General features: G+C 44.1%; 1 pseudogene; it reads right to left on the bottom strand.

Annotated features, from left to right (window-relative positions):
- Positions 1-2539: 2539 nt before the first annotated feature.
- Positions 2540-3838, bottom strand: LOC150004507 (small ribosomal subunit protein eS27-like pseudogene; annotated as a pseudogene).
- Between the last annotated feature and the right edge of the window lie 11667 nt (positions 3839-15505).

Genomic DNA, 15505 nt, shown 5'->3' with positions numbered 1-15505 from the left:
TTTTGTATGAACCGATTATGCTTCTTAGTCCCTGCACCATTTTCCCATTTTTTCCCCTCCCCACTCCCAGCTGATAACCCTCCAAATGATCCCCATACCTATGATTCTGTTCCTATTCTGGTTTGCTTAGTTGGGTTTTGTTTTGTTTTTTAGATTCATTTGTTGATAGTTGTGAGTTTGTTGTCATTTTAATGTTCATAGTTTTGAGCTCCTTTTTCTAAAGTAAGTCCCTTTGACACTTCATATAATAATAGCTTGGTGATGATGAGGTCCTTTAGCTTCACCTTGTCTGGGAAGCACTTCATCTGCCCTTCCATTTCAAATGATAGCTTTGCTGGATAGAGTAATCTTGGTTGTAGGTTGCTTTTCATCACATTGAATACTGCTTGCCAGTCCCTTCTTGCCTACAAAGTGTCCTCTGAAAAATCAGCTGATAGTCCTATAGGCACCCCACTGTAGGCAACTCTCTGCCTCTCTCCTGCTGCCCCTAGGACTCTGTCTTTATCTTTCACCTTTGGCATCTCAGTCATGATACATCCTGGTGTGGTCCCCTCTGGGTCCAGCTCGCTCAGGACCCTCCGTGCTTCCCAGACCTGTGTGTCCATCTCCTTCGTAATATTTGAGAAGTTTTCCTCATTTTTTTTTTCAATTCTTGCTTCCTCATTCTGCACTGGTTGACTGTTTTTTTTCTTCCTTATGTTCCAAGTCATTGATTTGAACCCTGGTTTCCTTCCCTTCACCATTGGTTTTGTGTGGATTTTCCTTCATTTCACTTAGCATATCCTTCACTTCTTCTCTTATGTGTTTGCCATACTCAAGCACATCCGTCAAGCCTGTGAGCATCTTTATCACCAGTGTTTTGAATCTTTCATCTGTTAGGTTGTCTATCTCCTCATCTGTTAGGTTAGCCATCTCCTCGTCGCTTAGTTCTCCCACTGGAACCTTGATCCGTTTCCCCTTTTGGGCCATACTTCTCTGTCTCCTCATTCTGACAGGCTCCTGTGTTTGTTCGCCTCTGCATCCCAGGAAGAGCTGTCACTCCTGTCATGTTGTAAGGGGCAGAGCCTTAGGGATTTGTCAGTACAGGGCAACCTGTTTCACCACGTTGTGCTGCTGTATGTGGAAGAGGGGTCCAGGAGGGAACAATGCGGCCTGCCCAGCTCTTGCCCCTTTTCCAGGCACTTCTCCCACTTCTGCACCAGGCTGGCGCCCCTCTGGCTGCTGCCCTGGCTGTCATTCCCAGGGTAGGTGGGTCTGCGGATGTTCTAGGACCATGGGGGCCCTTTAAACAAGTGGACTCTGCTGAGACCAGCAGTTTCTGCCTCCACCCCAACCCCCAATGGTGTGAACAGTCAGAAGCAATGAGGCTTGATTTTCCATGGTACTGGGACTATGAGCAGTGAGGTCCGGTGAGGAGCTGGGAACACTCCCCGGGTGTCCCTCCTGATTTTTTAAAATGTGTGACTGTGCTTTCTGCTGGCCTACCACTGCCGCCACTGCCGCCACTGCTTCTGCCACCACCACACTGTGTCCTCTCCACCCCGGCTCCACCCTTCCTAACTGTCTAGATGAGTATTTCTTCTTTATATCTTTGTTTGCTGGACTTCCATGCAGTTTGATTTTCTTGAACTGGTTGTTTCTAGTTTTGAAGTAGTTGTATTCCTTCTTAGTTGTGGAGGGAGACGCAGTGTGTCTGTCTACGCCTCCATCTTGGTCGGAAGTTCTGCCAATCTGGTTTTGAGGGCACATTTGGGACCCTCAGTAGGAGCCAGTCAGGCTCATGACAGGACAGGTAAACCACTTTGTGATGTGAATGAAAAAGAGGTCTTATGGAAAGTAACCTCACAGAGTGTTCTTATCATAAATTCCTACTTGAGCAGTCATGCCCCAGGCCTAGAACTTTTCAGTAAAAGGTTTATCTTTGCCTTCCCTCCTTAATCTCAGATGCATAAAAGAAACTGCAAAACTTATTCTCTGGAGCATTTGAGATCTTGCTTCCCTGCAATTGTCATTAGTTTTGACTCAAATAAACTCATAAAAATTCTCTACAGGTTTGGCCATTCCTTATGTCAACAGGGATAACATAACCCTTTCTTCCAGCTGCAAGCGCTCCAGTCCAAATCTTGGCTCCATACCTGTAGCTATGTCCTGTCTGCACAGTGGGGTTAAGTGAAGGCATTCTGTAAATAACACAGTGTCACACAGGCTTCGATCAGCTTCAGGAGAATGTTAAGCAGACTCTTCTAGTGATTGACCCAAGGGAGTCTAGCCTGTGGTCTGAATCCAATGGATATCTGTGGAAATCCTTTCTGGAGAATGAGATCCCAAGGAGAGAAGATTTCTGGGCACCTCAGGATAGGTCGAACACACACCCGAGGCTCCTTGCTCTGGGATCCCCAGAGCTTCTTCCTGGGCCTGTCAATCAGTCTCCAATTTGGTAAATTAGGGCTGAGGGTTGTGGGTTTCCAGCCCATAGCTTCAAAGTCAAGCTCCTCTGTCAGGCCTCACCTCTACTTACTCGTTTACAGGAGTGGCTTGTTCATCTATTAGTTGCGGCTACCCTCATGCTGTATGTGAAGAATGACCAGTAAAGAAGCATTTGAGGTGTTTCTCCCTGACTCAAATACAAGTCGAAGAAGCTGTGTGGGTGGTTAGTGTTCCTTTCTCTAAATGAACACCACGCTGTGAGTCTAGCCTTTCTTCCTGTTGGTTGGCACAACACTGCTGAACAACCTACAAAAAGAACCACCATCTGAAGGAGAGGAGGAAGAGCAAGAAATTGAAAACTTATATGAAAAATAAAATATGCAAGAAAACTTCTGTAATTTAATGAAGGAAATAGACATACAAGTCCAGGAAGCACAGAGAGTCCCAGCAATTTGGACCCAATGAGGACCACACCAAGACACATCATCATTAAAATGCCAAAGATTAAAGATAAAGAGACTCTTAAAAGCAGCAAGAGAAAGTCAGAGAATTACCTACAAAGGAGTTGCCATGAGACTGTCAGCTAATTTCTCAAAAGAAACTTTGCAGTCAAGAAGGGTTTGGCAAGAAATATTCAAAGTGATGAAAAGCAAGGACCTACAACCAAGATTACTTTATCCAGCAAAGCTATCATTTAGAATGGAAGGGCAGAGAAAGTGCTTCCCAGACAAAATAAAGCTAAAGGAATTCATCATCATCAAGCCCTTATTATAGGAAATGTTAAAGGGACTTATTTAAGAAAAAGAAGATCAAAACTATGAACATTAAAATGACAACAAACTCACAACTATCAACAAATGAGTCTAAAAAATAAAAACACAAACTAAGCAAACAACCAGAACAGGAATAGAATCACAGGTATGGAGATCATTTGGAGGGTTATCAGCTGGGAGGGGAAAGGATAGAAGTGGGGAAATGGAGCAGGGATCAAGAAGCATAATTGGTAGGAACAAAATAGACATGGGGAAGTTAAGAATAGTACTGTATAGGAAAGGGTGACGCCAACGGACTTACATGCATGACCCATGGACATGAACTAAGGGTGGGCGGATTGATGGAGGGGAGGAGAGTACTGGGTAGAGGGGGGCAAAGGGGAAAATAATTAGGACAATTGTAACAGCATAATCAATAAAATATACTTAAAAAAAATAAAAAACACCATCTGAGCATGCATGACTAAAAACTGCAGTGTTCTTGTGGCAACTTGAACATGTTACATTTGTAAAATAAGAATCTGGACTTTGAACTAGCTGCTTCTTTTTGTTTTTTCTTTTCCTCTTCCAAGGATGGATGTAGTAAATCTCTAACCAAAGGCATGTTGATCCTTTCGCAAGTCCAGTCTGTCAAGATCTCTGAGGCCACCAGCACGCCATCAGGCCCACAGCATCAACTTGCAGTTACTTCTAAAAAATTGTACTCAGTTTATTTAAGTAATATATTTTAAAACCCCCAAATTAAATGCCGTTCTATATTTTAAACAGATTTATACATTTAACATATTTGTTTTATTTATAAGCACTTCAAATACCTAACAATCAGAATATTCCCAAACACCAAAATAATTCTAATAAGTATAATAAAGGAAACAAAAATATAGTGCATCTCATCTTTTCATAAACATTCTAGTATTGTTTACAAATCTAGTGAAATCTCAAATCTAAACAATTACTCAATTATACACTTTAAATTGGAATCATGAGACTGATCTATCAGATCCTTTAATACTAATTCCTCTTAAACATTACAAACACTCAGGATGCCCAATATACACAAATTATTGCATAGCCTAATAGAAACGTATTAATAATATTTTATTTGACCCCTTTCCAAGGTCAAAAGACATGTACTCATGGAGGAAACAGTAAAGTTGAAAAAGCAAGTTGTTGTTTCGCCCTCCGTGGACTGAGGTGATAGCACCACAGATTGTACTGTGGACACCGGCTTCTCAGAGAGTTCAATTATCATAACAAGAACTCCAAGTCTGCAGGGGGGTGGAATCTCGAGGGTCAAGGAGTCCCCTCACCCAAGTCTCTCATCTTCTCTGAGTCTCTAACTCCTTACTCCTAGGCTGTGTCTTTTGTTTATTGTCTGATGCTGTTCAGATTCCCCCTCCCCCAAATAGTCTCCTGGTCTGTTAGGACCACAGCTCGGACAGCTGTTAAATGACACCCATTGAAATCTGTGTTCCTCTAACAGCATTGTCTAGCTCCACACTCAGAATACAAGTCATGCTAAGGCAGCAGGTGAATGGACAATGTGTCTGGGAGAGGGGCAAGGTCTCTTCTACATTCAACCCCCAGAGTGTCTTAGCTATTGCCACCTCCCAGGGCTCTGCATGGGGGAGGGACAGGGGCTCTTTATCCAAAACCACAGGTCTATATTCTCTGTTGTGGCTTCCTCTCCATCTTTCACCTACAGGACCCCTAGACCTGGGCGATTTTCATGGTGTAATGATGAGCAGGATCACTTTACTCTTCTTGAATTCCCTGATCCCAAATACTTTGTCTAAGTGCCTGGAATTTTGGTGGTGACCTCGCAAAATTGTCCTTAGATACAGCAATGGGAGGTTGTACCAATTTGTGCTTAGGCTGCTATTACTCAAGTCTCGTGGGGACCCTTGGAGTTTAGGAGATGCATGCCTGTATGGGAAGAGGGAGATTTTTAAGTGTACAGTTTAATAGTGTTAAGTACATTCACATTGTTGTGCAGCCAATCTCCAAAACTTTTTGTCTTGCAAAACTAAAACTCTGTACCCATTGAACACTAAAGTCTCCACTCCCTTCCTTCCACACCGGCCCCTGCCTACCACCATTCTTTCTGTCCCTATGAATTTGACTACTCTAGGTACTTCATGTAACTGGAATCATGCAGTATTCATCCTTTTGTGACTGGTTAATTTCACTTAGCATAATGTCTTCAAGGTTCATCCATGTTGTAGCATATGACATAACTTCTTTCCTTTTCAAAGCTGAACAATACTCCATTGTATGTTTATGCATACTATATTTTATTTATCCATTTATTTGTCAATGGATATTTGGGTTGCTTCTACTTTTTGACTACTGTGAATAATGCTGCTATAAATATGAGTGTGCAAATATCTCTTGGAGACCCTGTTTTAATTCTTTTAGATATATACCTAGAAGTGAAATTGTGGGGTCATATGCTAGTTCCATTTTTAATTTTTTGAGGGACCACCGTACTGTTTTCCTTAGTGGCTGAGCCATTTTATATTGCCACCAACTGCACAAGGGTTCAAGTTTTTTAAATAGCTGTTCTAAGACTGGAGCGTGCTCTCTAAGCAGATCTCATTTGAAGTTGAAAGTATAGAACCTTTTTCTTCCTTTCTCCTTTCTTTTTTCATCTTCCTGCCTCCCAAGTTTCCCAGTGTGTAACTGGTTTGACTGCAAATTAATCTGATTTTAGGGCACTGACTTAATGAGAAAATACTAGAAACCCTAAGGCTGATTAAGAAATCTATTTCAGTTTACAAGCCTCCACTACTGGGAAGAGCTTGCAACTTTGTGCATTTTCTTCTCATCCACCATGACCTCTTTAGCTGACATTTCACTGATCTTTGAAGTTTCTTGATTTTTCCCTCCCCCGGTACATCAGTCATTACTTCTTTGCATCTAAGCTAAGTCATTCCAAACTGACATTTCTTCCTTGGGAATAGACCAGAAGTGCCCGATTGCACATGCTTCTCATTCTGTGGCCCTCTGAGCTAAAACTCAGAAGCGTGAATGAAACTTGCTCCCAAAAGCTTCATCCCAGAGTGAGAGATCCAGCCAACCCCTCCTCTCTAGAAAGTGCTCAAGTTCCTGATTGCATCTGTAGCAGGTAAGCAGAAATGATTTCTGGGCTTTCAGCTGGAGGCGGGAGTGTCCTCAGGGACAGACTCCATGTGGTGGTGGAAGAGGAAGTCGGAGCAGCTGGAGCAACTGTGGTCAGGGAATGTCCCCTGAGGACACAGCTTTTGCTCTAGTTCCTTCCGCGACAGCCGTGTTCATTTCTCCACTCCCTGGTCAGGTTCTGCCTTTCCCAGCTCTCAGTCCGCCTCAGGAATTCAAGGGCAGCATCGGGCTCCAGAAGTCCTTGCGAGAGAGGCATCTTAGGTACACCCAGGTTTTCTGCAAAGGCCCCCAGAGTCCTGCAGTAAATCCCAGAAACATTGGACTATGCCATTGTCAAAGTTAGAGAAAAGGGGTAGAAAATAAAAGGCAGCTTCTGGACAACAGAGAGTTCTGTTTATCACCACCCCACAAAGGATGAACTTTCCATTGTCACTTTAAGCCAGAAGAAAATGGTGTTAAAAGGGTCAGATTAAAGTTGTTTTTGTGTCAGCCTCAATACTTGTCCTTTTCTCAACACAGCCAAGTTTTGTTTTTCTGTCCTGACTCTCCAAGAGTGTCAGACACTCTGAAGGGTGGGAGGGAGAGTGTCTGTGGGGTGGGGTGCCTCACCCACTCTTCTGATCTTCAGTAACATTTGCACACAGATGAGATGCTCAGAGCAAAGGCTCCAAGGTCATGTATTTGTTTTGTCCTTTAAAGTTTCTTTAGAAGTAACAGAGCAGGGGTGGGTGGGTGAGGGGACTCTAATGCACAGAAAACTTGGTAGGTATGTTTAGATTTCCCAGGTGATATTTGCAGAGCGCAAAGAGAATTCAGGTCAACATTTATTGAGCACCTACTGTGTGCTTAGCTCTATGTTAGGTGCTAGGTCTAGGACTACTAAGATGAATAAGGACCTTTGTCCTCAGCTATACAAAAAACTGACTCCAACACAGTAGGTATTTGTGCTATAATATATATATATATATATACATAGGAGCTGGCACAAGCTCCTAAAACCCTTGGAATTTCTGGAGCAATGGAAGTGTCTTTTGTATTTGTAATGAGTCCCTTTCCACCATACCTGAGTTTATGCTAATGAGGTAACACTGGTGGGTACTTAGTTTCAAGGGAGGGCTGGCCACTCTTAGAGGACTGAAATTTTTAATGACCCCATTCCTAACCTCCAGAGCAGGGAAAAGGTCTGGAGATCGAGCTCAATCACCTGTGGTCAGTGATTTACTCAATCATGCCTATGCAACAAAACTTCCATAAAAGCTCTTAAACTTTGAGATTTGGAGACCATCCGGTTGGTGAACATTTCGAGTGCTGGGAGATTGTGTGACTGGAGAGGGCACGGAAGCTGGCTGCCATCTCCCACTGTCCCCTCCGGCCCTGTGTACCTCTTTATGTGGCTGTTCATTTGTATCCTTTCTAATAAACTGTAAGTATAGTGTTTACCTGAGTACTGAGTTGTTTAAGTCAATTATCAAAGCTGAGGAGGGGGGTGTGGGAGCCCCCAATCTGTAGTCAGCCAGGCAGATATGTGAGCAGCCTGGGGTCCTTGCTGGCAGCTGGTGTCTGAAGTGGGGGGAGTCTGGTGGGACTGAGCCCTTAACCTGTGGGTCTGCGCTAACTCTGAGTAGTGTCAGAACTTAAGTGAATTGTAGTATACCTAGTTGGTGTCAGAGAACTGAGATTGTTCTTGTAAAGATCAAATAGTATTATAAACAGGGACTCTGATATTGGTATTACCCCTATCCCCCATCTTTACTGTTAGGCAAACCATGTGAAATGGCCTTTTTTGGTAGGTCAAAACTAGCGGGAGAAAGCCAAGCAGGAAATCTCTGCGATTGGACAAAAAGTAAAACAAAGAGACACATACTTTTTTACATTGGTGGGTGCAAGATGGTTAATAATTCACATTCACAGCACATAGGGATGGCATGTGGGGAACAAGATAACAATGAGGGTTCTGGTCTCTCCTTTGATGCTGAGATGGGTTAGTAGGAAGCTAGGAAAATTCCTTGGCAAGTGGAGTAGGGAAACTGAGACAAATAGCAATGACTAATAACCCCCTGCCCTGACACTGGCCAATCAGTGGAGACCATGACCCTAAATGGGCATACCTGGAGAACTGATGAATATTCTACTGAAATCCTCTCCTGAGACCTCCCCTAAGATTCCCACCTACAAGGAAGAGATAAAAACTTCAAGACAAAGGATCCAGTGTGTGAACTCTCCTTCTGGGTTGTGGCTCCAGCCATTCCCTTTCCCTTCTTCTTCCCCTACTTCTTTCCCCATGGGCATGTGTTTAAACTCTAAGGCAATAAGCAGCTGGAGCTTGTCCCAGGCTAATCTCCTGAACCTGTCCCCAAAGCCCCCTTTTCTCTGACTTCCCAGAGAGCTAGGGCAGCCCAACCTAAACTGTCCTGTTGCTTCTTCTATGCTGAGCCCTTCCTTGTTTCACCATCCCCAGCTTTAATAAATGTATCCTCATAGTCACTTGAACTCATGTTGTGAAATCTTTCCTACCGGAAGTCAGGAGCCCACACACTACCAGCTGGCCTTAGGTTGACCCCCTCAGGGCCAAGTCCAGTTCCCTCTAAGAGTACCAAAGGTATTTCCTGAGGGGTCTGAAGAGGAGATTACTCTGATGTTTCAAAAGTATGTTATCTTAGATGCATAAGAACAATGGACAGGGCTCACTTAAGGTAAAGATTGAGCTGTGTCAAGGAAGCTACAGGGTGTGACTACCTACCCCCCACCATGACTTGCTTTTAGTTAGGAACTTTTATATTCAGATCATCCTGTGTGATTACTTTAGGTCTCTTGAGTTTGCGGGAAGCCATGCAGGCCTCCCTGAGTTTGGCAGGTTTAGTGTGTGGCCCATTTTTCGTCCACACCTCTCATGTATTCCTCACAATACTCTTGAGACAGGTACTATTATTCCCGCTTACACAGGACACTGAGACTAATGGAGGTCAGGAAAAGGCCCAGGCAGGAAGGTGAGTGAGGGACAGGGCTGGATTTGAGCTCAGACAGTTGGTTTCCCAGGGCTGATGAAACAAAGCATCACAAACCGAGGGGCTGAAACAACTGTAATTTATTCTCTCAAAGTTCTAGAGGCTAGAAATCCTAAATCAAGCTGTTGACGAAGCTGATTCCTCTTTGGAGGCTCTGAGGGAGAGCTCCTTGCCTCTTCCTAGCTGTGTCTTTGCAGGCAATCATGGTGCTCCTTGGCTTGTAGCCTCATCACCCCGGCCTCTGCCTCTGTCATCACTTCCATTCTTCCTGGGTTATTCTTCCTTCCTCCCTCCCTTCCTTCCTTCTCTTTCCTTCCTTGCTTCCGTCCGTCCTTCCTTCCTTCTTTCTTTCCTTCCCTTTTTCTCTCTTTCTTGGCATTGGAGAAGGCTCCAGGGTAATTAAAATGCTGCCTAGTGGTGTTAGGGAAAAGTTCAGGCAGAAGCCAAACACCAGAGAGATGCAGAGGGACCCCTCAAAGGCCTCTGGGCTCTAAAGGCTCCTAGTGCTCGAAGGTGACCCTTTGAAGGGCTACTTGTCTAGCCCAGCACCAGGACCAGTCAGGTGTAGCTCTTCTTGATGAGTTTCACCTGCTCATCCAGGACGCGGTTCTTCAGTGAGTCACAGAGATGGTCTGTGTGGGCAGAACCCAGGGCCTACAGATCCACAGGGGCCTGGGTCAGGTTCTTCTCCCAGACCATGGTAGCTTCCATGGTGTCCTGAGTATCACCCCACTTGTCCTGGAAGAGAAGGTGGCCATGCACTGGTTTTGCATCTTCAAGAGCTGCTGGGAGCCCTGTGCTTCTCCTCAGCTGACTTTTGGAAAAAGGCCAGCAGCGAGAGGTAAGTATGAGGACCACAGATGCAGGGTGACCAGGCATTTGATGAGGCCTCCACCTCAGTGGAATAATTCTGACAATTTGGGAGCCCATGGTTGCTCGGCAATAGGGAGTTAAACTCAAAAACGGTGTGTTGGTTGGTCTCAGCGCCAAGGATGGCTGAGATTGTTCCATAGGTGGCGACTGGAAAGAGGTTTGGAGGGTGGTTGGAGGCTGGAATGAGGGGGCATCCCTGGGTCTGATCTGTCCAAACACTGTTGAAGCAAGAGACAGATGAGGTAGGAGAGACTGCCAGGGGCACTGTATCGGTCTCTCTTCTTAAAAGGAGGCCAGTGATTGCATTTAGGGCCCAACAAATCTAATATGGCCTCATCATGATTGCATCTGCAGATTCTTTTTGTGAAACGGTCATGTTTACAGGAACTGAGGGGGAGGATGATATTATCTTTTGGGGGACATGAGTCAACCTCAATACTGAGCTCTTAAATGGGACAACTACAGCGGCAGGACACTGTGTGCCTGGGTGGGGGCCAGAATGTCCACCTGCCTGCTGGCCTCCTGGACCACGCACAGAGCCAGGCTGGATGGGGAGACAGACACCTGCAGGCAGAGGGCCGGGACAGAGGAGCCAGGCACAGGCTCGGCTGTGGTAGAGCTGGGGAGGCCTTCCAGGTGGCGTCCAGGTGGACCACCCAGGACATGTGGGCAAGGCAAGGGGGCATTTTTCATGGCTGCTATGAACACACATCTCTCCCTACAGCATGGTTTAAATCACTTTGACAGGAAAACCTCAAACTTAGATCTGGGTTGAAGATGCTTTATTTTTCTTACTAATTGATACTCTTGCTTTTGGCTAGTAGTTAGAAAGGATTCAACAATTACAGAAAAACAGCTTGTGCGAAGCTCCTAGAAGACATCTTGTCTACAGAAGTGGAGAAAGTTAAAGGAGAAATAATTACTCAGTGAGGAGGATTCTAGTAGACTAGTGACAGCACCATTTGCAGTGCTTTCCCGAAGAGAGAGTCATGGAAATGTTGAGTGCGATGAAGTACCTGTCGTAATGTAGGAACAGCAAGCCGCAGGAAGAATCGTAATTAATAGTACCTGGGACCGTGGTTAAACACTCTGCCTGGACATTTTCCAGGAGACCTGGGAGTGCGGTGATGTCCATCTTGACCTGGGTCTGCCCAGAGCACTTCTTGACCTGTGTGAGTTCAGTACTGGAGGGACCCAGATAGGAGTCTGTTCTGTTGCACAGACTGATAAGAAGCTGATGGTGTTCCATCTTTTTGGCACATGGAAATGTTCATTTGAACTAACATGTATCCACTTGGTGATACCGAAATGCAATTTATTTTCCCCCTCCCCTGGGTTCTCATGAACCATTGCCTGCACATTTAGGCGAGGCATGCCTCTGAGGCAAAGCTAACAAAATTGCCAAAGAATAACAGGTTACTTAGAAGGAAACTTTCCTTTGGTCACTTGAACAATGGATTCAGTTACTAGAAACCCCAGTGCCTGTGGTGAAAGCTTCATGTTCTGTCCGTTAGCACTGCCCTTCACCTTTGGGCTGCGGCCCCAGAACTGGCCGCACAGACTCTTTTTCTTGGGCCAGACTGAGGTTGCTTAAGTGTGACTCAGACTGGAGATTAGGTCCAGGCAGAGGAGATAGCTGTTTCTAGTTTGGTTTCTTCTTGGGAGGAGGAAGTTCCTCTCCTTTGTTCCAATGCCACCTTTCATGACTTTTTGTTTCCAGTTGCTCTCTCATGTTCCCCAAGTTTGGGTCCCTGGACCTCCTCATTCTGCATTCCCCCTCCCAGGTTTATTCACATCATAGCTTCCCTGCAGAGGACTGCAGAGTCTTAGCACTGGACTCTTTCCTGGGACAAGATCTAGACATCACCTGCCTGTCAGTTTTTGTCTTCTCCAGTGCGTTTTTGACATCAGATTCACGGTTTGTTCTGCTGTTCCCACTTGCAAACAACCTGGCTCACAATGAGCATGCTTGTCATAAAAGGTAGGTCCCCTGTGCATTCACTGTCAAGCTGTACAGTCCACACACCCTCTGGGCCATCTTTTCCTTTCTGCTCTCACTGGCAGGTCTACCTCCTTCCGGCTGGACTCCTGCCCCGCTTCCCTCCCAACTGGTCTCCCAGCTTCTGGTGTCCCAAGATTCTTTATAGCTGCTGAACTGATTCTGATAACCTCACAACTCTGCTTGTGTAGCTACTAGAAAGTTCCCCAGGGTTTCTCTCTTCCCTGTCAAGTGAAGCACACCCACTCCTCCTAGAATGAAGGTTATTTTCAATATGGGACTTCCTTAGGGAATGTGTGGCATTCTCTACCCATGTCCTGTTTGAGGCGTGAGTATAATCTTGCTTTTTTCATCTCTGAGCCTTTCCAGATAACCTGCTCCTTGGCATGGCCCAGTTCTCATCTCATCTCCTGTTGCATCCCGAGCCTTAAAGGCTTGCCACAATTGCCACCGCCTGCCTCCCCACCTCGCTGAGACCTCATCACACTCTGAGCAGCCTTCATCTGTAGAAGCTGCACGGAAAGATACTTGGATATGATCTTGTGAGTTCACTCTAAGCTACATGAGTCCCTGGGAGAGGCCCTTGGGCTTCCATGCCCGGTGTACTTCCTGAATTGCCTGCGGGCCAATGCTGACTGCTCCCTGGTCCCAGGGCCCAGTCCTGTGGACCCATCACAGCCATGCTTTCTCTATTTCACTTTTTAAATCAGACACAGGCAATAGATTTAATACAGAAAGAACTACCCTGCTTCCCTAACCCCCACTGATTTTATGTTTTGTTGGAGGAGGCAAAAGGAAATATCCAAGGTTCAGGTCAACACCAATTTGGAAGTATTTCTGCCAGTTGGAAAAGAAAACTTTGAAAAAGACATTTGACTGTTTTTTTTTTTTAACTTGGGAAAAATTTGAAAGGTATAGCCTTTCAAGGAAACAGGATACTTAGAAAAAGAAAAGAAAAAAAAAAAAACCCCAGCCTGGTTTCATGCAGTGGAATCCTATCAAGCTGACCTAATCTTTTGTGACAGAGCAGCAGACCTGGTAGATCAAGGGGGAAAACAATGGTTGGAATTTATCTTTGCTGGCTTCATGATTACTGGGTCCCACTCAACATGATTATCATTAAACTGGTTGAAAGGTGTGTGCGCATGGAGAGAGAGAGGGAGACAGCCGGGGAGAGAGAACGCACTCTCATGAGCCAGTTCTTAGCTGGAGAACAGAAGTGGTCTCCATGGGGGGGGGGGGGGGGGGTGTCAGCCTTGAGCCTAGTAGCCCTGAACATTTGCCTGAGGGGGCCAGCTGACAGCAAAGAGAACAACATTCAAACTCAGCTTCCTGTCAAGGTGGGGTGGAGGCAAGAACAGTAACCTTGGCAATTACTTAAGTGAGTACATAGGCCTGCCCGGAACAGCACCCACATTGGAGGAGAACAGTGGCCAGGGGTGCTGAGTTATATACGAAGACTGTGATGCTGAGACAAGAGCTACAACGTGGTGGAGGCCTGGACTCCTAACCTTGTATTAACTGTATCCCCTTCCAACTCCACAGCTAAAGAATTTGGGCAATGTTCAAAGGAGAGCCACAGATGTAATTAAACTAGGCTGGGATGTGGATATTGAAGACTTCTACAAAAAAAAAAAAAGTTAAATGAATTAGGTTTATTGAATTCATAAATGCACTACCTCATAAGGGCAGTAACAAACAAAAATAGGAATAGGTTTAAATTATAATACATGAGAATAAAATTAAGTGTTAGGAAGAGTTTCCTTAGTCTTGAGATGGATAAATGGTTCATTAAAGTAGAATAGATTTCTCTAAGGTGATGTGATGGTGCTCGGGGCTAACTGAGGCAGACCTGAATCATCTCGGAAATATGTCTCTACTCACATTGCTGTAAGAATACTTTAAAGTACTTCTTTAAATTCAAAATGGAAAATGAGGAGGCAGCCAGTGCCTCAGCTGTTTTAATGGCCTCAGGCTTGGCCATTACTGATAAAGAGAAATTCAAACACAACAGGAAGCTATTCCTTATAAAGACGAGCATGGGACCTGCCTGTGTGTGACAGTGCAGATTTGCTCTGTGCTGCAGTCAAACACATAGGGAATGCGTTTCTTTTTATTTTCCCACTTTTAGTATAAATAAGGCCCTGATAAAGTATAGGTCTAATCTAAGCAAATAAAGAGTATATGGCACCCTCAGCTGTTAGTGTCTGTTCCTGAACAGCATCCCACTCAAACACTTATCTTTAAGGTGTGATATGGCACAGAGAAAAAAAAAAAGAACACGATTTCCCTTCAACATTGCTGATAACTAATAAGTCACACACTCAGTTGTATGTATGTTAATTCTTTAAATTTAATCAGTCTTTTATAAAACTTCCCAATTAATTAGTAAAAGATGGCTTATTTTAATAGCCTTAAACATTGGTCACTATTTAAACAAGACATTCTAAAAAAAAGCAATCACATAATAGTTTATAGTCATTTACAAGTGGATGGTATACATTTAGATACAGAGGTAGAAGTTCACTTTTACGTTTCACTAATACACATTTACCAAATTCAAGGCACAAAATAGTTTGCTTTACAAAAAAATACTGCAAAATGTCATTTGCTGTTGTACAAGATGAATAAAACTTTCAAAAGAATCTTTACACCCTTCCTTATGTACTTATAGTATAAGATTTTCTTTCCTCACTAATCATAGTTGGCACAAAAAATGTTATTTCTTTTCTTAAGTTTAGAAGTTCCCATTTTTAGAAATGCTTTCTTTGCAGAGCTGCCATGTATCCTAGATAAAAGTCCACCCAAAGAAATGAAACACAGCAATTTCCCGAGGAAAGGGCACTTTCTGTATGCAGCAAAATTCATAGGTAGAAATGCATGATCTTTTTTGGATAACTAGGTCTCCAGAATAACTGATACTTAAGGAAAGATTTCAGAGATATATTTTAAATATTCGGCTAACACGTTAGTCATTATTATTTTAAGAAAGAGACCTGATCATCTTACTCTAACAATCAAACATCATTTAATTCAAACTGATGGAGACTTCAAAATTCTTTTTTAAAAGAGCTATCCACACAAACACCATGAAAGAGCCACACAGGCTTTGCAAAACTGAAACAGAAAACATGAAAAAGCATAGCACTATCAGTCCTTGAAGTTGCAAGGGTGTCAATTGGCTAGAGTTGAATGACAAGAATTAATAAACTCTATGGAAAGTAAGAAAAACCACACATGTGAAACACATAGTAGTTATCTCTAGACTTTCTGCTCATTAAGAAAAA

Source organism: Furipterus horrens, unplaced genomic scaffold (assembly GCF_987537825.1).
Source record: "Furipterus horrens unplaced genomic scaffold, mFurHor1.1.pri manual_scaffold_7, whole genome shotgun sequence".
NCBI lineage: Eukaryota > Metazoa > Chordata > Mammalia > Chiroptera > Furipteridae > Furipterus > Furipterus horrens.
This window is presented reverse-complemented; position numbering and strand designations above follow the sequence as displayed.